This window comes from Tursiops truncatus, chromosome 1 (genome assembly GCF_011762595.2).
Source record: "Tursiops truncatus isolate mTurTru1 chromosome 1, mTurTru1.mat.Y, whole genome shotgun sequence".
NCBI lineage: Eukaryota > Metazoa > Chordata > Mammalia > Artiodactyla > Delphinidae > Tursiops > Tursiops truncatus.
This window is the reverse complement of record NC_047034.1, coordinates 32,472,848-32,495,180: the sequence shown is the minus strand read 5'-3', so window position 1 is coordinate 32,495,180 and position 22,333 is coordinate 32,472,848. Positions and strand designations below refer to the sequence as shown.

Genomic DNA, 22,333 nt, shown 5'->3' with positions numbered 1-22,333 from the left:
GCTCGAGACAACTAGAGAAAGCCTGTGTGCAGCAACAAAGACCCAACACAACCAAAAATAAATTAAAAAAAAAAAAGTTCAAAAAAAAATGCTGGAATTTGAACAGCCTGACCTGGCTGCCGTTGGGGAGGGGATGCAAGCAGAAATGGACCTAGGGTTCAAGAGGGCCTGGGAACACCATGCTGTGGAGCCTGCCCTGATCCCAGCCACTGAAAGGGTTAAATCAGGGATGTGATGAGGTCAAGTTTGCATTTTTAGGCAACTTTCAGCCACCTTGGGTTTTTTCAATCATGTCTCATCCAAGACCACTATATTCTAAAAAAGAATCTGAAACATGTATGTCAAACTGTTAGCATTTATTTAAAAAGGGCAGTGGGTACATGAGTATATGTTATTTTATTCTCTGTACTTTTCAAATTTCAAAATTAATAATGAATTTTTGTGCATCCATATGATAGAATACTGTGCAGTATTGAAGAATGAAAGTGAAATACGTATTCTGTCATGACAAAATGCTTGTGATATTTTTTTTTAAGAATTTTTAAAAAATTAATTTATTTTTGGCTGTGTTGGGTCTTCGTTGCTGCACATGGGCTTTTCTCTAGTTGCGGCGATCGGGGGTTACTCTTCGTTGTGGTATGCAGGCTTCTCATTGCGGTGGCTTCTCTTGTTGAGGAGCACGAGCTCAAGGTGCATGGGCTTCAGTAGTTGTGGCACGTGGGCTTCAGTAGTTGTGGCTCGCGGACTCTAAAGTACAGGCTTAGTAGTTGTGGCGCACGGGCTTAGTTGCTCCGTGGCATGTGGGATCTTCCTGGACCAGGGCTCAAACATGTGTCCCCTGCATTGGCAGGGGGATTCTTAACCACTGCGCCACCAGGGAAGTACCTACTTGTGATATGCTTGTAAGTTGCTAAATAGGATGTAGATAGTATGATTCTATTTTTGTAACAATGATAGCAACAAGTAAATAAAACGGATCTGGAAGGAAACTATTGAAATATTAACAATGGTGAAGTTACCTTTAAGGGGTGGAATTTGGATACAGATAGAGAGAAGGCAGAATTTTCTTTTTCTATTTTATGCCTTTTAGAGTTGTTTGATCTTTAAAATGAACCTGTATTATTTCAAACAAAAGTCTTCTGTTTTAATTGCTAACTCTTTATTTTGATGCAATTTCAAACCCAGAGACAAGTTGCAAGAATAGTAAAGGCATTCAACTATACTTCAATTAAAAAAAAAAAGAGGGCTTCCCTGGTGGCGCAGTGGTTGAGAGTCCGCCTGCTGATGCAGGGGACACGGGTTCGTGCCCCGGTCTGGGAAGATCCCACATGCCGTGAAGCGGCTGGGCTGGTGAGCCTGCGCGTCCAGAGCCTGTGCTCTGCAATGGGAGAGGCCACAACAGTGAGAGGCCCCGTGTACAGCAAAAAAAAAACAACAAAAAAACAAACAGTAGAGGAACTCGTTATACTTTTTACCCAGGCTCAGCACTGGCTTCCATCTTGCCCCACACAACACACATTTGTGAAAAGATTACCTCCATTTTGCAAACTCCAGTGGCCACTTTACAGTTTTTACTTCTAGACCTCTCTCCTGCTTCTGACCCTGCTGTCCTCAGAGCTTCCTGAAAGGCCTGCTGTCCCTCGGCCTAAATCTCCTCTGTTTCTCCAACTCTCCTTTTGTGTTCTCCTTCTCAGGGCCCTCCTTTCCAGCACCCTTTAAACACTGGGGTTTCTCAGAGTTTCAGCCTGGGCCCACGACTTGGCTGTGTGTATTTTCTCTTTGGGAGAGCTCATCCACTTTCATTTACTAAAACTCCTGTCTCTATGCTGATGAAGCCCACATCATATCTGCAGCCACCATCTCTCCCTTTACTTTCAGATGCCCATATTCAAATGCCTGTTAGACACATATGCCCTTAGATGGTCTACAAGCATTCTGAACTCAACAGTCTCAAACGCATCATCATCTCCCCTCCCTCCTGCTAACTGTTCTCTTCTGTGTGTCCTTCATCTCAGGTAATAGCACCACCATCTTTCACTTTGACAACTGTAATCAACTCCTAATTGGTCTCCCAGACTACAGTCTTCTGCCACATAATCCCCCTCTGTCAAAGTGACAATCCTTAAATGCAAATCTTATTGTGTCTTGCCCTGTCGATGGCTCTCATCCCCTGCAGGTCCAAGATCCTTAGGCTGGCACATGTGGCTCCTCCCAGCCTCTCCAGCGTATCTCGCGCCACTGCCCGCCCCATCCCCATCAGCCCATGCCTCCATGTGTCTGATGAAGTTGTTTTCCTTACAGCGACCTCCTCTCACCTTTCTTTCCTTGGCTAACCCATCCTTCAACACTGAGCTCAATGGGCATCTCCTATAGGTTAGGAGGAGTGTCCCTTTCACGTGTAATTGCATTCTTTTTCTTTCTTGTATCTATCCATCTACCAAACAATTTTTAATATCTTGGTTTTGTGTTTGTCTCCCTCACTGCTCTGTAAACCCTGGAAGGTAAGGGGTTTGCATATCTTTATATACAATTATATACCTTTATATCCTTAGTGTCTTAACACGGTGCCTGGCGCATGGTAGACACTAATAAATGTTTGCTCAGAGGAGGTGGACATTCGCTCTGGCCTTCTCCACATCTCTCCCCCCTCCTCCTGGCTGCAGTACACTTGACCACACATCGCCTCTTTCTCTGTCCCAGCCCTGGCCTCCAGCCTCTGCTCCACCTTCCCCCTCTGTCCCTATCCCCGGGCTTTGCTCCTACATGCTCCTTCTGCTGCTTTCCTCCCTCACGTTCTCTTCTGCTTCTTCCCTTCTATTTTCAACAGCTCTTGCTACCCTCTCGTATCTTTCCAGATGCTTCTCTCCCACTATCCTCCCTTGTGGGGGCCACTCAGGGCAGTTCCAGCCCACTCCTGGCCCAGGGGTCTGGTGTAGGACTTTATATAATTACTTCACAATGGAGCTTAATGATTGTAAAGCATTTTCATCTCAACCCACACAATTCCAGATTTACAGCAACCAAGACTTTACGCTTACAATTGAACTCACACCCCACTAGGCCTCTAACTGGAGTGTCTTACGGAAAATGTATCTTCACAGCCCTTTAGGGAAGAGGGTAACTTGCTAACAGGCTTTTCTCTCTAATACCTGTAAGCGTAAGAACCTAAGATGGCACCCCATCTCTGTAAGGATCTCCTTCATCACATGCATCCAGGCATTTACCGTGTTATAAGCTGATCTACTACCATGTGAGGGGTCTCGGGGGTACACATTCATTCCGTCTTTCACTTGTAAACTTACTGAGCTCCCACTAATGCCACCCACTGGATACTGACAAGAGGTCATGGATGAGTATGCCCTGCTCAAAGATCCAAAGGGACTCATGGTCTGGAGTGGAAGACAAATATGCAAAAAAATTTAATAAAGTAAGAAAGGTATGGTGGAGGTACCAGGTGCTATGGGAACATGAAAGGAGCACCTGAGCATGCCTGGGTTGGAGGAAGGTTTTAGAGAAATGACATTTGAGGAATGAACGGGAATTGATGAGGCAGACAAGGAGACAGTGAAGTGGACATTTGTCATGTGTTTGATTGCCCAGTGTCTGAGCGCCCTTCTTATTTCAGAGGGAATTCCCTATCGCATGAGTCTCAGTGCAGGCAGGATTCCACCTTCTACTCCACATGGTGGGTAGGGGCGGGGGGAGCATGGTGGTGCAGATTTTTTCTCTCCCTGCTTCCCCCACAGCATGGGTGTGGGCAGAGTAAGGGTAGAGGGAGGGTGGGCCCTGCAACCTGAGCTCAGCCAATCTGATGCCCCTACAGGGTCTTTGGGACTTTGACAGGAAGGGCAGGTACAATTGGGAATCGTCACAGCAAAGATATCTAGCCTGGGGGGGTGTCAGTTGAGGGTGGATGGGAAGGGGGCAGAACTAGCAGCAGTGTCTAACCAGATGCCCTTGTCATTGACCTTGGAGTGTTCTCTGCCATCTAGCCTCCCTTTGTTCCTGCTTGTGGTGGGAGCTACCGCTCCAGCCTACCCATCAACTCTTGAGCCACCAGAATTTCTCTTTCCAGAATACTCCTTATCTGCTTAATTAGTGATAGTTGGTTTCTGTCGTTTGCAGCCAAGTTTCCTGTCTAGTCTAGGCTGGGAAGAGTCTTGAAGAAGCTAAGAAGAGCAGAGCGCAGTGTTTGGGGAAAGGTGGGTAGGGTGATATAGCTGGAGTACAGGAGAATGTAAAGAAAAAGGGTTCACAAGACTGGGAGGAGGGGCAGAGGCTCACGATGAAGGGTCTTCTCAACCAGGCTAAGACATTTGCCTTTTTCCTCATAGGAGATGAGCAGCCATTGAAGAGTTTAAGTGAGGAGGGTCATGGTGAGACTTGGACTTTAGGAAGATCACAGGAGATCCATACAGGGATCGATTGGAGCAGGGCCACTGCTGCCCCTCGGGGAGATTTAGCAAAAAGGTGCCTCTTCCAGGCAGCCTCTATCCTGTGGGTTGTATTGCTTGGCTAGCAGAACGTGACTGGATTTCAACCGCAATTCGCTCGCTCTGTTGTGCAGAGCACAGGTGGTACAACAGTTCTCAATAGCCTGGAATTTAGGCCACAACACTATCCCTGACCCTAAGGAGCTTACAGTATCACCTCTACTTTGCTTTCTTCTGACACAAACCTCCTTCCCTTCTCACCAGAGAGACTGCCTCTCTGTCCCTGATTTCTGAGGAAACGAAGCCAATTTTTAAAAAAACTTTCTATTGGAGTATAGTTGATTTACAATGTTGTTATTTCTGCTGTACAGCAAAATGAATCAGTTATACATATACATATATCCACTCTTTTTTAGATTCTTTTCCCATATAGATCATTACAGAGTATTGAGTAGAGTTCCTTGTGCTATATAGTAGGTCCCTATTAGTTATCTATTTTATGTATAGTAGTGTGTATATGTCAATCCCAATTTCCCAATTTATCACCCCCCACCCCCGCTAACCACAAGATTGTTTTCTACATCTGTGACTCTATTTCTGTTTTGTAAATAAGTTCATTTGTACCATTTTTTTAGATTGCACATATAAGCAATAACATGGTATTTGTCTTTCTCGTTCTCTGTCTGACTTACTTCACTCAGTATGACAATCTCTAAGTCCATCCATGTTGCTGCAAATGCCATTATTTTGTTCTTTTTTATGGCTGAGTAATATTCCATTGTACATATGTTCCCTGGTTGTCTAGTGCTTAGGATTCAGTGCTTTCACTGCTGTGGCCCAGGTTCAGTTTCTGGTTGGGGAACAGAGATCCCACAAGACACGTGGCATGGCCAAAATAAAAAAATTAAAAAACAAAGAACCAAAAAACCTCCCCAAGGACTTCCCTGGTGGCGCAGTGGTTGAGAGTCCGCCTGCCGATGCGGGACACACGGGTTCGTGCCCCGGTCCGGGAAGATCCCACATGCCGCGGAGCGGCTGGGCCCGTGAGCCATGGCTGCTGAGCCTGCGCGTCCTGAGCCTGTGCTCCGCAACGGGAGAGGCCACAACAGCGAGAGGCCCGCGTACCACAAAGCAAAACAAAACAAAGCTTTCTTTGCTGGTTCTCAAGACACAACCCTTCATTTCAAGTAGAAATTGGCTTTATAGTCAGGGCCTCTACCCCACGTGGTTGTGTTTCTCTAATTCCTACACACAGAAATCTTCCATTGAGCTTTTCTTTAGGCATCTTCTCTTCGGTCTATTCAAGTCCTCCAGGGAAAACAGTGGCCAGGTCCCTTGGCTGATCAGTGGGAAGGTCAGCTGCACTGGTGAATGCCAGTGTATGGAAGGAAGGGTTGGCCCCCTGCCCTCAGCCATCATGCACTGAGAGGGCCTGTTTCATGCAAAGACTCTGAACTATGGACTCTGGACTCTTCCTGCCACCAGAATCTCAGAGGTCATTTGACCTAAGTTGCCACTCATAGTAGCCTTGTCAGTGGGCACCCAGCCTCTGCTTCCATACCTCCTGTGATGAAAAACTCAGTACTCATTGTAGCAGCTTGTGTCTTGGCTGGACAGCTCAAATCACTGGAAAGGTCCTTGTTTGATGGTGACCTTGGTCTGAGTCCTGGGATTTAGGAGCTGTAGAAAGATGCTAAACATGGTCCACTTTACAACCAGTTGCCTTTCACCATGCTTTTTTAGCCCATCTCCCTGCCTCATAGTATCTCAGTTCACTTTTGGAACATCTGGAGAGGCTGAGGTCCGTGTCCCCCCATCACAGAGGGTGATGTATTTGGGTGACCTTCTCAAGGTCAGACTCCACTCTGACTCCCACTGTGGAGCTTCTGGATCATTCCTGCACATTCCTTTCTCTGCGTGGTGCCTCTTCCTGTTCCTAAGGACTCATCCCCTCAGGTAGTCTGACTTGTTAGCTCTCTCTGGACTGACCAGCCTGAGGTGGCAGGGTGCTACCCGAGTGGGTGGGCTGCCTGGGGCACCCAGACCTCGCCAGCTCTGCAGGGCTCAGAGGAGAGGAGGATGGAGGTAATTGGGGCATGCAGCTCCACCGGGAGGCTGGCAGGGCAGATTGTTTTCCTGTTTGGTTTTCATTCTCTCTCCTCCTATTAGGTTCGGCTGGGCGATTGAAACTGCTGGTGTGTGTGTGGGCAACACAAGCCTGTGTGCTTGTGTGCTTGCACGTGTGCGTGTACGTGTGTGTGTGCGTGCGCGCGCGTGTGTGCACAGCTGTGTGGGAGGACATCCGTGCGGGAGGCTTCAAGAGGGAGCAGCCTCTCCTTGCCGACCAACTCAGGCTCTGACAGCGCTCCCACTGAATTGGCCTTAGAAAGTTTCCTGGGTTTGACAGGAACAGAACAGAAGCTGCAGATAGGCTGCACAGTTTCCCTGACAACCCCAAAACATGGATGGGAGAGGGAATGGTGGGAATCAGAGAGAAGGGAGTGATTTGGGTCCACCACCAGCTTCAGCCCCTGTCTTTCCCCCTCACAATAGCTTAGGATAAAATGTTAACCTGGTCCCAACGTTCCCCTGGGAAACGGGGAGGGAGGACAGACAGCAGTGAGGGAACAGAGGTGCCCCCTCAGGTAAGGGAAGCAAGAGCTGGGCTCCAGAAGCAATTTCTGGAGGAATCTGGCACCCTCGGTTCTCCTTTCTTACAAAGGTGACTTCTCTCCCTCTACCATTCGCGTCCCTCGCTTTCTTCTCCTGGCAGCTTTGAGGACCCCTCCCCTCCCAAACTAACCCAAGAAAGACCAGAACTCTGGACTCTCTCTACCTGAGAGGAGTGGGAGGGGCAGCGAGGGGCGGGGTGTCTCTCCTGATCCCACCCGCTGAACTTTGGGACCGCTCTACTCCTAGAAAGCAGGAGGCGGAAAGCTGAGACTGTTCACTAGGAGCAAAAGTCATTTCTTAGTAGTTAGTAAAGCTGCCTCCCCAGCTGCAAGGTCCCCTTCCAAGCGAATGTGCTCATAGCGTCTCCCCAGAACCAACTCCCGGGAAGACCTGTGCCTGGCAATTCTTGACAGCCCTCTGGTCCTTCCCAGCGTGGAGGCCTCTGGATCAAATTAGCCCTGTCCGTGATCCCTGGTCCCTTGTCTTGGGCACTAGAGTTCCTTTACTTGAGAATTATGGAGGCTCTGAAGGCATTTTTGCATAAAATTTTAAAACCAAGCAACCCTGATGCTGTACTAGTCCTGCAATTAAACCTTAGTGCTGGTTGCCCAGCCCGGCCTCGGTGCAGACCAGACACCAGGCTTTGGGCTCCTTTGGGCACTCAGAGAAACCCTGCCTTGTTGAGGTGTCAAATGTATTTAGCGAGCAGGTAGAAGGCAGGGGGAGACACTCACAGTCTCCCCTGATGGGTTGGTCTGAGGCTTGAATGGAGGAAGGGGTGCTGGGCAGGGAGTGACAAGGCCAGGGCTCCAGTCTGGCCCAGGCTCCAACCAGCTGACTGGTTGGAGGAAGACAGCCACACTTCTGGTGGCCACAGTCCCGAGCCAAACATTGGAACACAGTCTGACATGCATGTGGGGGGTGGGCAGGTCAATGAATCAGAAGATTTGCAATGAAACAGATGGTTGCTATGACCATGATCCCTTTCTGAGTCTGGCCTTTCTGTCTCTCTCCATGCGTGCTGGGCCCATAACTCCCAGGATGTTTGTCAAGATCTGCCTGGCTTTCTGCCTCCAGGGAGTCCAAGGTTCCAGGGTATGTTCCCTCTGCCACCTCCCTATCTACTGCCCCTTCCTCTCAGCTCCCTCACGCTCAGCAAGGCGTCGTGGCCCAGGCCCCCCCATCTCCCGCCCCAGCCCAAGCCCAGGCGAGGAGAAGACAGTGCCCACCTCCTCCTCCTGGCTCCCAGGAGAGCAGCAGAGCTTGAAACCCACCCAGGAGAGCAGAGAAGACTGAGTCTTGAGAGTTGCCAACCCCCACGGCTCTAGGAGGACAAGACAGCTTTGAGACTGTGATAATTTTAGGACACTCCAGTAGGTGGCTGAGAACTGCTTATGAGGAGGGCAGTGTCTAACAAGAATGAGCACAGTATGGGGAGGGAGGGAGAATGACTCAGGAGATCACGCTCCTTCCTAAGTAGTAGTGTAACCACGTGGGTTGCCAGTAGAGAGGCCTCAGCGTTGGGCCCTTTGTCCACTCTGGAATGTTCTTCCCAAACATCATATATGCACATACACCCCATTTAAAGGGAAGGATCTTTCTCAGGTACCTTATGGGAGGAACTGGGGACAATGGATAAAAGAGTGTCTTCTTTTGCGGGTTCTCTGAGGTCCCTACTTTGAGTGCTGGGATCCTGGTTTCCACTGGCTTTGACCTCCCTTAACCTTATACCTGTGGGTCCTCTGCTTCCCCCAGGCCAGAGAGACCCTTGTGACTGGCAGCCCTGGCTGAGACTGAGGAGAGAGCCGCTGGAGGTCAGGCAGGTGAGAGATCCATGGTGGACAGTCACCATTTGGCCTCATCTCCCATCCTGAGCCTCTGAGAAATCTGTATGGGGGAGGACTGAGCAAACTGAGGCCAGAAGCTGTGAGCAGATGTGGCGGTACAGAGAGGGGGTGGCAATCCTCAGGCTTGGCCTGAAGCCCACACTGAGTGGTGCAGAGGGCAGTTTAAGGTGGGGTTCATATGTGCCTGGAGTGGCTATGAGGGAGCAGGAATTGGGGGGACTATGTAATAGAATCTCTAACTTCTGAAGATGCTCTACTGAGAGATGCTGCAGACATTAAAGTGTAGGCCATTAAACTAGGTGATACTCCAGGGTACTTTGGGGCCCTTGGGGCACCTCTGGAACCCTTCTGCCCAATTCCCTTGTATTAGTTTCCTGGGGCTGATGAAACAACTTACCACAAACGTGGAGTTTAAAATAACAGAAATTTATTCTTTCACAGTTCTGGAAGACAAAAGTCAGAAATCAAGGTGTCCACAGGGTTGGTTCCTTCTGGAGGCTCTGAGGGAGCCTCATTCCATGCCTCTCTCCTGGCTTCTGGTTGTTGCTGGCAACCTTTGGCTTGTAGACGCATCACTCTAATCTCTGCCTCCACCTTCACATGGTGTTCTCTGTATGTCTTCTCCTCATTTTATTAGGATATCTGATGTGGAGCCTACCCTGAACCCAGGATGGCTTCATCTTGAGATTCTTAACTAATTATACCTGCAAAGATCTTATTTCCACATAAAGTCACAGTCTGAGGTTTCCGAGTGGTCATGAATGTTGGGGAGACACTCCTCAACCCAAAACATCCCCTAATTGCACCCTTACACCAGATCTCGGGAGGAGCTGAGAAGACCTCCACAGGTTTGTTCACCACCTGCTTGTTGGGGTGTTGCAGGTCAGGGTGGTCAGAGGACACTGGGACCTGAAACTGAGACCCACCTTCCCCACCCCCTTGTTACCCTGAGCCTCCCAGATAGTTGCAAAGAAAAAGCTATTGAACCCCGCTCCCATCTTGGGCAGGAATGTTCCTCCTCCATCCAAAAGAAAGACAAATGTCCAGAATGTTTCCTTGGAAAATAAAACTGTACCTTGAACTGCTTCTTGTTAACTAGACAAGTGCCTTTCTCAAGCCTCCCTTAATCCATCTTGCAGCAGCTCAGCCATGTTTCCTCTTGGTCTGTCCGTGAGGTTGGAGTAGAGCAACCTCCTCCTGACCTACCACTCTGCTAATGCTGAGGAAACATTTATCATCATGTCGTTCCCTGTTTCGGTGGCGAATATTTTCACCTGGAGAGGATACAGCAGAGACATTCAGATGAAACAACCCACCTAAACGCACAGATTTTGAATTTTCTCTATGAGCCATCTCGGCTGACTGTTATTTTTGCATCCCTCCCTTTGTCCCTCCCACCCCAGGGTTGGTAACAAGCTGAGCCATGACTGTCTACTTGCCTCAGAGCAATTATAGCCACCCCCACCCAGCACCACTCCACACAATTTCTCTCTAGTGAAAGAGAAAGCCAGGAAGGCAAGTGTGAGGTAGCATGGCTGTCAGTCACCCTGATGCTCTAGAATCAGCAATCATTACTATGATAAATTTCTTTGGAGTTCCCATCACGAATAGTGCCTCAGAAGGGAGAAATCATATTTAGACGTGAGGCCCCGCTGAGTTCATCTCCTTTCAGCATTTTAAGGAGAAAAAGGGCCAGCGCTGCAGTGTTAGGCTTTCTTCTACAGCACATGAAGGAGGCAAAGGGTCAGGGGAAGGGGATACTGTAGTCTGAGGATTGAGCAGCTCTCACTGCAGTCTTTTTAATCTTATAAACTCTTGAGCGTTTGGGAGTCTGGTGATAAGAGCAGATCCTGCTCAGGCAGAGCCCAGGGATGGGTGAAAACAGAAGAGACTGGAGCAGGGCCTGGGGAAAAGGAAGAGAGTGGGGCCAAGTGTTGCACCATAGATCAGTGTGTAGGCTGGGATGAGGACCTGGACCCCAGCTGCTGTGTGTCCCTTCCAGAACCATGAATTTCACCTACAGATAAACAAAGGAACCACCATTGTTTTGTGCTTTATACAGTATCTAATTTAATCCTTACAACCCCACTGTGAGGTAAGTGTAGTTATGTATATTTTACTGATTGGAGAAATGAAGCTCAGAGAGGTTAAGTAATTTCCTCAAGGTCACACAGTAAGAGGCGGGAGTCTGGATTTGAACTCAGGTTTGTCTCACCTCAAGAGTCAGTAAGTACTCACAGGCGCCTTGCAGTCCAGCCTCTTTTTCTCCTTAAGGGCCAAGCTGGGGAACTCTGGAGCTGTGAGGTGGAAAGAGGGGAGACTGTATAGGTGGCTCACAGGAGCCACTGCAATAGGGTGTTAGACCTGCGCGGTCTCCTAGGAGTTTCGACTCGCCCAGGAAACAACAAGAGTCGGAAGTCGATGCAAAACGCAAGAGGTTTATTGAAGGCCGGTGCACCGGGGTTCCTTGGTCCTCACGCAGGAGGTCGAAGAAGGAACCCTTTCGGGCGCGAATATGTCAGTTTTATAGGTTCCCACTTCCCCGTATGTAAATTATAGATTTGGTTGTGTTCTCCTGCTGATTGGTCCCGGCTTAGGCTCGGACCAGAGAGGGAACTTGTCCCCAGCTGCCTGATTGGTCTTTGACAGACACCTTTTTTACATTTTGTTATCTCCCTCCTTCTCGGAAGGGGGCCGGACATCCTGGAAATTCACCCATTGTCTAAGAAGCCCCTATTGTCTGGAGAGTTCTTAATCATTAGCTGGAACAATGTCCCTCGAGTCCCACATTCCCCCCTTTTTCTTGTGACTATTGATTCCAATCATGGAATCTCAACCTTCTGTTCGTAAACTTTGGTACTGTTGTCTTAACATTAGAACTTGTACAGTACTGATACGTTCTCTAATAAATGCTATCAAGCGATTTAGAACACATGGTCCAAAAGTTAAAATCAACAATAAAACAATGAGAGGTCCCAACAGAGTAGAGATTAAGGTGGTAAACCAGGGGGACTTATCAAACCATGATTGAAACCATCCTTTTTCATTCTCTCTCTCCCTTTGCCTTTTATCTAAGCGTTCCCTTAGTTTATCCATGGTTTTGGTAATGGTTCCTGAATGATCAATATAAAAGCAACATTATTCTTTTAGAGCGGCGCATAATCCCCCTTCCTTAAGAAACAGCAAATCTAGGCTGCAACACCATTCCTGAAAGTGAGGTGAGTGATTCCTTTAGTTGAGTTATGGAACTTTCTAATGCTCGAAGGTCGATGTCTACAGCCTGTCTTAAACTTGCATAATACTGGGGTTGTTGTATGAGGGCTGTGGTTCCTGTTCCTATCCCGGCAGATATTCCTAGTCCTAGAAGGACAGCCGATGTGAGGGTTACAGGTTCTCTTTTGTTTTTTTTGTTTTTTCTACATATTCATCTAAAAAGGATGAGTCTGAATGGTAGATAAGTCTAGGGACTAATTGCACTAACACACAAAAGTCAGCTGAAGTATTAAGAACCTCTAAAGAGACACAAGGGGTGAGCCCCGTGTTACATGTCCACCATCCATCTTGAGGAGGTACAAGATATCCTGAGCCTGAAGGGAGGCTAAAATCATGACAAAGGTGTCTATGGGACTGGGGAGCTGTTCCTATACAAGTACCATTTCCAAAAACCGAGGACAGGGTTAATTTACTGTTCCCTTCTTGCTTCCATCGACATTGGTCTGAGGAGGTAGAATTAGTATAGTTGGAGCTATATCTTATAGCATCATAATAAGGGGGAGGGGCAGCATAGCAAAGCCAACATGATTTTGTAGCCTCTGGGTTTGTAGCATTGAGAACCGTAAAGGCTGCCTGCACCAAAGAAAGCATCCTATCCTGAGGAGTCCCAGGCTTAACTGTGGGTTCTTTGGATCCAGGTTTCATTAGTCTCATTCTTTGTTGACGTAGTTGAAGGGGCCGGGGGAAGCAAAGGGGGGCCAAGTATGGGATTTGGGCCTATTGATATAGGAGCAGGAGTCTCAATCTTTAGCTTAAGGGTCATTAATATTCCTAAATCATATCCCCTCACGTAAAATCTAACGCCCCAAGAATGACCATTTATCCATTTTTTATCTCTTTTTCCGGGATTACTAAAGGAAATTTTAAGGGGATGACACCATCCTGAACATTTACTCCGGTGTCCGGTATCCTCATTATGAGAATAATTAGCCGTTACAGTAATAAAATCCCAAGTTGAGGTGGGTTTCCAATTAGTATCCCCGGTAGTTTCACATCCCCAGCTTTTGCAATAAAAGTTTTCAGTTCCACCACATTTATAATTCAGAGATCAAGGGCGGTGGAACCCGGGGCATACGTAGAAAGTGAGGATACCAAGCATCATTCTTTTGCCTGCATTTTTGCAACCCGGCCCAAACCAATCAGTTTCCGAAACTTTGGAAGGGGCAGTGTTCATATCATGAGAATCTTCTGTATCCCAATAAGGTGCTCCTATAGCCAATTTACAAACATCAGGAAAAAGATCTGGCCACCAGGTCCAGGGGGGTGCAGTATGACTAATGGACCAGGTTACATCTCCAGTCTGAGAAATTACCTGCCAAGTTAAACGTTGGGGGAGGTGAGGGCTAAAATCACTTACAGTCAGTAAAGGCAGTAAAACCAAAATTATAAGTCTTAGGTTCGTAGAAGCTTGAGTTTGAGCGGGTTGTCGGTTCTTTGGGCCCGCCATCCTGATGATGCCGTCGCTGGTGCAGCCTTCACATGTGAAGCATGGATCCAGGCAGCGATGCCGTCCACTTTTATGGCCGTTGGGGTGGTGAGGAGGACGGTGTATGGTCCTTTCCATCGGGGTTCCAACGTCTGGGTTCGATGCCGACGGACGTATACGGAGTCTCCGACTTGGAAAGGATGAGTTTCTCCCGGTGTTCCCGGTTGGTAGGCCTTGGCGAGTTGGGACCATATTTCTTTCTGGACCAATTGGAGTCCCAGTAGCCTAGCATATAAGTCAGTGTTATTTTGACAATCAGGTTTTATTTCTTTTCCTAAAGTGAGGAGGGGAGACGGGGCACCATATAATATTTCAAAAGGAGTAAGATGGTATCAGGAAGGTGTATTTCTAACCCGGAATAGGGCCAAAGGAAGGAGCACCGTCCAATCGGTACCGCCAGTCTCCAAGGACAATTTAGTTAGGGTCTCTTTTAGAGTCCTATTCATTCTTTCTACCTGACCTAAACTTTGGGGTCTATAGGCACAATGTAATTTCCAATCAGTCCCCAAATATCTGGCCACATCCTGACTTACCTGGGCGACGAAGGCTGGACCATTATCAGACCCTATTACCTTTGATGCTCCAAATCGAGGAAAAATTTCTTCTAAAATCTTCTTGGCTACTACAGCAGCTGTTTCTTTCTTTGTTGGGAAAGCCTCTATCCATCCTGAAAAAGTGTCTACAAAAACTAAAAGGTATTTATTACCGTACCTTCCAGGACGCACTTCGGTAAAGTCCACTTCCCAGTAAGTTCCTGGGCGGTCCCCCCTGAGTCTCTTTCCAGTTTCAAGTTTCCCTTTGTGAGCATTTACCTGTTGACATGGGACGCATTCCTGCACAATTTGTTCAGCTAATTTTGTCATTCCAGGGGTTTCGTACCCGGCTTTTTGTAACAAGGCTACCATCTTTTTAGTCCCCAAATGTGTCCATCTGTGCATCTGTTGTAACATGGATTCTGCTTGCTGAGGGGACAAAGTTCCTTTTGTTGTGGCCGGGATGATTTCTTCATCGCGGCCTGGTTTTTCAGGAACTTTATCTGACAGTCCTAAAATGACTTCTCCCGATGCTATTTCTCGGGCCACTTGGTCAGCCATATTATTTCCCCTAATTATTGGGGTATTTCCTTTTTGATGTCCAGGGCAGTGGATGATACTGACTTTAGTAGGAAGCATGAGTGCAGTCAACAAAGCCACGATTTCGTCTTTGTTTTTAATTTCTTTGCCACCTGAAGTTAGTAGCCCTCTGTTGGTAAATGGCACCGTGGATATGAGCGGTAGCAAACGCATATCTACTGTCTGTGTAGATGTTTACTTTTTTATTCTCTGCCATCTCTAATGCCCTCGTCAGGGCAATTAATTCAGCTCGTTGGGCTGAGGTCCCTTGTGGTAGTGCCGCTGCCCATATGACTTGTTTTCCGTCTACCACGGCTGCCCCAGTTCGACGCTTACCTTCCTCCAGGAAACTGCTCCCATCCGTGAACCAGGTGAAATCAGCATCAGGGAGGGGCAGGTCCATCAGATCTGGCCTACTGCCATGTGCTGCGGCTAGTACTTCCTGACAATCATGTATGATGGTGGAGCCTTCCAAGTCAGGATCAGGTAGCAAGGTGGCTGGATTGAGTCCTGTGGCTGGAGCAAACTTGATGCGGTCTGAGTTTAGCAACAGGGTTTGGTAATGGGTTATCCTGGCATTAGTTAGCCACCTATCCGGTGGTTGACGGACTACATTTTCCAGGGCATGAAGCGCTGTTATCGTTAGATTTTGTCCTAAAGTTAGTTTGTCAGCATCTTTGACTAGAACGGCCACTGCAGCGATTATCTTTAAACAGGTGGGCCATCCTGATGCCACAGGGTCCAATTTTTTTGACAAATAAACAACTGGGCGATTCCAGGGACCCAATTTCTGAGTCAATACTCCTTTTGCAATGCCCTTATTTTCGGCCACATATAAATGAAAAGGTTTGGTTACATCTGGCAGTCCTAGGGCTGGAGCTGAAAGTAAAGCTCGTTTGATTTGGTCAAAAGCCCGTTGTTCCTTATCGCCCCAAACGAAAGGAGTGCTGTTTTTGGTTAGGGGGTACAATGGGGCTGCCAGCTCAGCAAACCCTGGAATCCATAGTGTACAGAATCCAGCCGTCCCCAAAAATTCTCTAACCTGCCTGGCGTTTTTGGGAGCCGGAATTTGGGCCACCGTATCCTTTCTGCTCTCCGTGAGCCATCTTTGCCCCCCTTTTAATAGATACCCCAGGTAACTAACCTGTTGTTGGCATATTTGTGCTTTCTTGGCTGAGGCTCTATATCCCAGGGTTCCAAGTTCCGTTAACAGTTTTTCAGTACCCTTGATACAATCTTCTTGGGTCTCAGCAGCTAATAAAATATCATCAACGTATTGGAGTAATGTTACCTGGGGATTTGATTCTCTATATAATGCCAAATCCTGATGGAGGGCTTCATCAAAGATGGTCGGGGAGTTCTTAAATCCCTGAGGTAGCCGTGTCCATGTCAGCTGACCAGACATTCCCGATGTTGGATCTTTCCATTCGAAGGCAAAGTAGGGTTGGCTCAGGGGGGAGAGTCTTAAACAGAAAAAAGCATCTTTAAGGTCCAAAACAGTATACCACGTATGTTGAGGTGGAAGAGTGCTCAGGAGGTTGTAAGGGTTTGGAACTGTGGGGTGGAGGTCTGCCACCCGTTTGTTTACCTCTCGTAGATCCTGCACCGGCCGATAATCATTTGTTCCTGGTTTCTTTACCGGCAGGAGAGGGGTGTTCCATGCTGATTGACATCTTATTAAGATGCCCAAGTCTAGTAGCCTCTGTATATGGGGACGGATACCGTCTTTGGCTTCTCTACTCATGGGGTATTGACGGACCGTTATTGGGGTGGCAGTTGCCTTGAGTTCCACTAGCACCGGGGGCCGATTTTTGGCCATCCCCATTCCGGCAGTTTCTGCCCAGGCTTGAGGGAACCGAGTTACCCAATCAGTAACATTAACTCGTGAGGATGAAGGCTGCTCGTATAATTTATATTCATCTTCTAATTTCATAGTCAATATCTGAAGTAACCTTCCCTTATTATCAGTTATGGTGGGACCTTCTGGCTGAAAGTGGATTTGAGCCCCTACTTTGGAGAGTAAATCTCTTCCCAGCAAAGGATAGGGGCATTCCGGAATAATCAAAAATGAATGGGTTACTCGTCCAATCCCAAGATCTACTGTCCTTCGTGTGGTCCATGAATATTTATTCCCAGTGGCTCCTTGTACCCATGACCTTTTAGCTGAGATAGGACCTTTTGAGTGGAGAAGGACGGAGTGCTGGGCTCCGGTATCTACCAAAAATTGAACAGGTTCCCCCTCCACTTTAAGAGTTACCCGGGGCTCGGGGAGAGGGTTCGAGCCCTGACTTTCCTAGTCTTCTTCTTCCAATGTTAAGATTTTGTTTTTGGTTGGCCTTCCTCCATTCTTTTTCTTAGGGCATTCTCTCGCCCAATGTCCTTTTTCTTTACAGTAGGCACATTGGTCCTTGTCTAATGGCCGCCTTCTGTCTGCCGTTCGCCCTTCCTGCCTATTTCTATCCCCTATATTTCTTCCTCCAACCACAGTGGCCAGTATCTTACTTAAATTCCTCTCCTGTCTCTTATCCCGTCTTATTTCACGGGCTTCCTGCTCTTTCTGCTTTCTTTCTTCCTTCTCTTCCTCTGTTTCTCTTTTGTTACATACTTTATCTGCCTCTTTTACTAACTCCTGAAGCGAAAATCCCTGCAAGCCATCTAGCCTCTGTAATTTCTTCTTAATATCAGGGGCCGCTTGATTTATGAAAGCCATTGCTATAGTAGCCCTATGTCCCTCCGAAGTTGGATCATAAGGGGTAAAGCGTCTAAAGGCTTCCATTAAACGTTCCAGGAACACAGTTGGCGATTCCTGGGGCCCCTGAGTTACTTCCCTTACCTTAGCCAAATTAGTGGGCCGTCTGGCCGCTCCATGGAGACCCGCCACCAGAGCCTGGCGATACATTTTCAGGCGCTCCCTACCTTCCGGGGCATTGAAATCCCAGTTTGGCCTGACGAGTGGGAAACCAGCATCAATCTCGTTAGGCAGCTGGGTAGGTTGCCCATTGGCGCCTAATACATTTTTTTTCTGGCTTCTAAAAGAACCCGTTGCCTCTCCTCAGTCGTTAGGAGAGTCTGGAGCAGCTGCTGACAATCATCCCATGTGGGCTGGTGGGAGAAAACAAGAGATTCTATTAAAGCGGTAAGGGCCTGTGGATTTTCGGAAAAAGTTGGGTTATGCATTTTTCAATTATAAAGATCTGCAGAGGAAAAGGGCCAATATTGGAGAGGTCTATTCCCTTGGCCATCGGGGGGGCCATATTCTCTAAGAGGTAGGGCAGTGGAGTCCGGGGAGATTGCCCTCCGGCTCCTAGTGCCCACTGAGGGACCCCTTTCTTCTTCCATCATGGATGGTTCCCTTGGTGCCGAGGGCAGTGGAGCTGGGGGTCCTCTAGGTGGTAGGGGATTCGGGGCCGGAGGATAAGGGGGTGGGGAATCCAAAAGAAGCAAATCGGACTGCGGGTCAGGATAAATCGCCTTCGGTAGATCCGGGGCGTCGTGTAGCTTCTCCGTGTTGGGGTTTTTCTTTAAGGCTAATATCTCCGACGCTGCTGATGTATGCGCGGACGTACCTGTTGAGGAAACAAAGGGCCGGACCCACGGAGGTGGGGAGAGAATTAAATCTTCCCAGACCAAGACATATGGTACTTGGTCTGGATGTCCGTGGGGATCTATATTAAATATCTTAGACTTCAGCAGCTTAATCTTGTCTAATAAAAAGGATCCTTCGGGGGGCCATCCTATCTGAAATGTTGGCCATTCAGAGGCACACAAAGTCTGCCACTTTCCTTTCTTTACCTCTACCGAAAAATTATGGGCTCTGGCCCGAACTTCGGTCCAATAGCTTAGGGTAAGGGAAAGAGGAGTCGTCATAGTTTGTCCCATTGTCGTCCGTCAGAGAAGAAGAATAGACCACAATACAGAAACAGTTAAAACTCCACGAAACACATATACGTATGGGCCACCGCGAGCTCGCTTCAAAACCGAAACTTCTTCAGATGGCAGTTATCACCAAGGGAACTGCCGAAACCGAGTGAAGGGGAGACAGAGTTTGCCTCTCCTTCCAGATGAGCCACCAGGGCGTCCCCTAGGGCTCATGGACGCCGGCTATTAGCACGTCTGCCTAGCCAGAGGTCCGATACAGATTCCATAATAAGCCGATTCTTACGGCTTTCCTCCGATAATGGCCCACAAAGAACAAGGGACAAACAGACAATCAAGCTCGAGCTTACCTGGTACCTCCAACTCCCGATGTTCTTGTGGTCCGGGGCGAGTGGAATCCCGGACGAGCCCCCAAATGTTAGACCTGCGCGGTCTCCTAGGAGTTTCGACTCGCCCAGGAAACAACAAGAGTCGGAAGTCGATGCAAAACGCAAGAGGTTTATTGAAGGCCGGTGCACCGGGGTTCCTTGGTCCTCACGCAGGAGGTCGAAGAAGGAACCCTTTCGGGCGCGAATATGTCAGTTTTATAGGTTCCCACTTCCCCGTATGTAAATTATAGATTTGGTTGTGTTCTCCTGCTGATTGGTCCCGGCTTAGGCTCGGACCAGAGAGGGAACTTGTCCCCAGCTGCCTGATTGGTCTTTGACAGACACCTTTTTTACATTTTGTTATCTCCCTCCTTCTCGGAAGGGGGCCGGACATCCTGGAAATTCACCCATTGTCTAAGAAGCCCCTATTGTCTGGAGAGTTCTTAATCATTAGCTGGAACAATGTCCCTCGAGTCCCACAAGGGCAGTGAGTAGGTTTGCTGATGCAGAAGAGGAGGCGTCCAGTGACTGGTCCCGGGTACCCATGGGAGAGAAGTCTGGCTAAGTCACTGGAATCAGAAACTGGCAGATACTAGAAATGTAGGTTTTGTCAAGGAAATATGAGGTGGTGATTGACTGGGTCAGGGTCTATCTCATTCATGGAACTCTCTGCCCAAGCTTCTCCTCAAGCAGGACTTCTTACTTCTCTTAAATGACTTTATTTTTACCCCTCAGAAGCACAGATTTAATCACGTCCCTTAAGTCACTGGTCTGTTCTAAGCCTGTGTTTTATGCTATTTTATTATTTTCTACCCTCACTCCTGTTAACTCCTTTACCATAGACACTCACTTCAGTGCATTAAATACATAGCTCTCCAGTCTGCCTTTCATATGCTGATAGAGATATATGTGTATTCTTGAAAAAAGATTCATGATGTTATTGTGTGTGTGTGTTCTTAACTTGCATCATTGGTTTTGTGCTGTAAATCTCACTGTTTCTTCGTTCACTCAATGGTAATGACTTAAGATCAATGCGTGTTGTCATGCATACTTTTTACAGCATAATAGTCCATCATATGCAAATACCATGGTTACTATACAGCTCCTAGGCACTAGCAACCGTGCTGCAATGAGAATCTTTACACATCTCTTCATCAGCCCGAGGCAGTGTTTTTCCCACAGTGGGAATGGGAACACCAGGCTATAGGGCAAATAGATGCACCCCAGTCACCTCAACCTCTCCTTGCACGAACTCCCTGTAACCCACATTCATCATTATGGTCTGCTTTTTAATTGCTGGTTGTATCTTCACTTGTACATGTCTTGTCTCTCCTGCTAGATGATCTCTTGAGGTCAGAGACCATGTTTCACTCATTTTCGTATTCTTAACAGTTCCTAATATACCTTTTATACATAGTTGGTGCTTAATAAAACATTTTTTAATAGACTGAATGAATATCCCCTTTCCCACTGGGATGTTACTTTCTTTTTTTATTATTATTATTTTATTTAATTAATTAATTTATTTTGGCTGTGTTGGGTGTTCGTTGCTGTGCTCGGGCTTTTCTCTAGTTGCAGCAAGCAGGAGCTACTCTTCATTGCAGTGCGTGGGCTTCTCATTGTGGTGGCTTCTCTTGTTGTGGAGCATGGGCTTTAGGCGTGTGGGCTTCAGTAGTTGTGGCACACGGGCTCAGTAGTTGTGGCTTGCAGGCTCTAGAGTGCAGACTCAGTAGTTGTGGCACACGGGCTTAGTTGCTCCGTGACATGTGGGATCTTCCCAGCCCAGGGCTTGAACCCATGTCCCCTGCATTGGCAGGTGGATTATTAACCACTGTGCCACCAGGGAAGCCTGGGACATCACTTTCTTGAGAGCAAGATTGACTGTGGTTCATTCATCTCAACCAAGTTCAGAATCTGACCCTTTGTAAACTGTTTGTCTTAGGTCTGATGCATGACATTTCAGACGTGGAAAAATAGCACTGCTAAGAAAGAATTGGGTTGGGAATTAGGAGGCTTGAGTGCCATGTGACGAGTTTTATGACCTTGGACAGGGTACATTTCTCCTCTGAGCCTCGGTTTCCCTGAACATTGGGAGGGGTTTAGTGGCTTCTTTCTCCCAGCCTTGGATGAGGAAAATGATGAGCTGTGTTGAAGATGAGTGTTACCTGTCCATCTCCCATTCGAAAATGCTGCTGGAGGAGAAGGGGAGCGAGGGGAAGCCGGGGCCAGCACACACCTGTCCCCTTTGGCCCCTCCTCTGTCCCCCATCACCCCATGCAGTTTCGATTTACCCATTTCTAGAATATTTGTCACTGAAGACATAGGGTCTCTGAGAGGGATTAGGGCTCCCTTGGGAAGATCTAGCCTATGAATGAACAGAGAAAGAGAAGAGAACGGCTGAAGGAAGACTAAAGGCCTGCAGTAGTAATTGGGGCAACAACTGGAATTCAAGGGAGGCATCACTCATGGCAACCAGACTGGAACACAGAAGAAAATAGGGCAAAAGTGTAGCACATAGTCACCTCTGAAATGTGGGCACCAGGGCTGATCCAGGGGATCCTACCATGGTCCTATCGGAGATACCTGTTTAAGGTCTAAGGGAGGAAAACCAAGTGGATTCAGGCTACACTGAGAAAATTCAATGGGACATCAGGGCCAAGTGTAGGGCTGAATGGGTTCCCAATCAGAATGCAAGAAAATCACTACTGGGAGGTGTTTTGAAAGTAAAACCTACGCTCGTAGAAAAGGTCAGCAGCTCTGGGAAACTGGGGGTGGGGGGAGGGATGGGAGGAGAGTATACCTACCAGTACTGGGGTCTATGGTAACCTTTTTGGGCTCAGCACTGAGAGATAGTGAGATCTCCATGGTGACAGGTTAGTTAGTACTATGGGTGATCAGGGTTAAAGACAGACCTGCTCAGGGCTCCAGGAGACCAAGGAGGAAGACCCCAGCCCCCTTAGAGTTTAGGCCTGGCACTGGCATAGCATCACTTCTGCAACACAGAAGCACGACACAGGCAACACAGTCACAGGCCAGCCCGGATGCCATTGGAGTAGCAATAGATCCACTTCTTCCTGGGTGGAATGTCAATAAACTCTTGGTCATTTTTATTCTGCCACACATGCCTCCCACTCACTCAGTCCTTACCCCTCTTACTCCCCTATTACCTGCTCCTAACCTGTTGCCTCCTGCATTCCTCTCACCTGCCTTAAGCACAGACCCTTTCCTCTGGCCTCTGTCTCTAAGCCCTCCGTTCCTGCACAGT

At 47.9% G+C, this 22,333-nt stretch overlaps 1 long non-coding RNA gene across 3 annotated transcripts in view; it reads left to right on the top strand.

Annotated features, from left to right (window-relative positions):
• Positions 1-22,333, top strand: part of LOC109547190 (uncharacterized) — a 117,676-nt gene that overhangs the window by 29,755 nt on the left and 65,588 nt on the right. For 2 of the 3 annotated variants that reach the window (XR_012330596.1, XR_012330597.1), the window contains exon 4: positions 8,862-8,929. The exons of the other annotated variant lie outside the window; for it this stretch is intronic. This is a non-coding gene — a long non-coding RNA (uncharacterized lncRNA). The remainder of the gene's footprint in view (positions 1-8,861; positions 8,930-22,333) is intronic. 3 annotated transcript variants of the gene reach the window in all.